Genomic DNA, 2,177 nt, shown 5'->3' with positions numbered 1-2,177 from the left:
ACGATTTTTAAATTTCTTTTCAATTCAAAATTTGGTAGTGGCAAACCGGACTATTTGGGTTTGTTTCCCAACAACGAAATTCGGGATTGGATTCCTTTTTCTCTCGTGTGTTAACAAATAATACAATTTTTTAGAGGTCGATGAAATACAGTAGTGAGTATTCCTGCTTGTCACTCGAGAGACCTGAGTCTGAACCTCAAAAATAATAAGCTTAATTTTCTTTTGAAAATTTGCACTGCATTTGAAATTGGATTACTTGTCCCGAATCTTCGATTGATAAAATCTAGAGCGTTGACAATGGATCACTTTTTCTAAAGACGATTGGTAAAATCTAGAACGTTAACAAATAATTTATTTTTTATGAGTCGTTTTAGTGGTAAACTGGGGAGTATTTCTGCTTGTCATTCGAGTTATTATGTTCCAGAGGTCGTTGTAACACAAGGGCGAGCAGTCCTGCTTGTCACTGAGTGACCAAAGTTTGATCCCGAACAATAACAAGTTTAATCTTGTTTTTACAATTTTAGTCGGATTCAAAATTGAATTACTTTTTGTAACGGCGATGGATAAAATCTAGTTTGTTAACAAATATTATATTTTTCGAAAGTCGTCGTTGTAGAGCGGTGAGTACTCCCACGAGTTTGATCCCCTGCAGCGACGATTTTTAATTTTCTTTTGAATTCGAAATTCGGTAGTGGTGAACCGGATGATTTGGGTTTGTTTCCCAACAACGAAATTTGGGATTGGATTCCTTTTTCTCTAATGTGTTAACAAATAATATATTTTTCAGAGGTCGATGTAATACAGTAGTGAGTATTCCCGCTTGTCACTCGAGAGACCTGAGTTTGAACCCCGACAATAATAAGCTTAATTTTCTTTTGAAAATTTGCACCGCATTTGAAATTGGATTACTTGTCCCGAATCTTCGATTGATAAAATCTAGAGCGTTGACAATGGATCACCTTTTCTAAAGACGATTGGTAAAATCTGTAGCGTTAACAAATAATTTATTTTTTATGTATCGTTTTAGTGGTACAATGGGGAGTATTTCCGCTTGTCATTCGAGTTATTATGTTCAAGAGGTCGTTGTAATACAAGGGCGAGCATTCCTGCTTGTCACTCATGGACCCAAGTTTGATCTCGAACATTAACAAGTTTAATCTTGTTTTTACAATTTTAGTCGGATTCAAAATTGAATTATTTTTTGTAACGGCGATGGATAAAATCTGGTTTGTTAACAAATATTATATTTTTCGAAAGTCGTCGTTGTAGAGTGGTTAGTACTCCCACGAGTTTGATCCCCGCAGCGAGGATTTTTAATTTTCTTTTGAATTCGAAATTCGATGGTGGTGAACTGGATGATTTGGGTTTGTTTCCCAACAACGAAATTTGGGATTGGATTCCTTTTTTTCTCGTGTGGTAACAAATAATATAATTTTCAGAGGTCGATGTAATAAAGTAGTGAGTATTGTTTTATTATTCGGTGAGAGGAAATTGGTGTTTGAATGAAAAATGCATTAAAAAGGAGAGAGAGAATATTTGAATTATGACTGCATTCAAAATCAGGTTGTTATTTATTGGGAACAAATCCCATATTTAAAATATACTGTGCCACTCCCTACAAAATTTCCGTCTAAAATTTGGGTGATCCATTCGACGTGTTTTGTCAAATGGTCAAAAGGGAGATTTTCTGAAATCGTGTGAATAAGGAAAAACGGTATAACTCAAGTTTTATCTAACAATCTCCTCCTAAAACTTGTAGTATATCTACCTTACTATTTGAACTCCGATCATTGAGGATAGTTCTTCAAATTTCACCCACGTCAGGGACTTGGTGAAGATGTCTCCAAGTTGTTCCTCTGTTCGGATGTAATCAATTTTGATGAGCCCTCGATCTGCACATTCTCGAATGTAGTGGAATCTGATTTCTATGTGCTTGCTTCGTTCATGCAAAACTTGATTTTTGATTAGGGAGATCGTAGCTTTGTTGTCTACGTATAGCATTGGTGGATCACTTTCTCTCCCGATGAGTTCTTCCATTAGTCGCACAAGTCAGATCCCTTGTTTTGCTGCCATCGAAGCGGCGATGTATTCTGCTTCGCAGGAAGACAAAGCAACTACCTTCTGTTTTGTTGATTGCCAGCAGATTGTTCCGCCTGAGAGAAAGTAGATCATTCGGC

This window comes from Cucurbita maxima, unplaced genomic scaffold (genome assembly GCF_002738345.1).
Source record: "Cucurbita maxima cultivar Rimu unplaced genomic scaffold, Cmax_1.0 Cma_Scf00139, whole genome shotgun sequence".
NCBI lineage: Eukaryota > Viridiplantae > Streptophyta > Magnoliopsida > Cucurbitales > Cucurbitaceae > Cucurbita > Cucurbita maxima.
The sequence above is the reverse complement of the archived record's forward strand: the minus strand, read 5'-3'. Positions refer to the sequence as shown.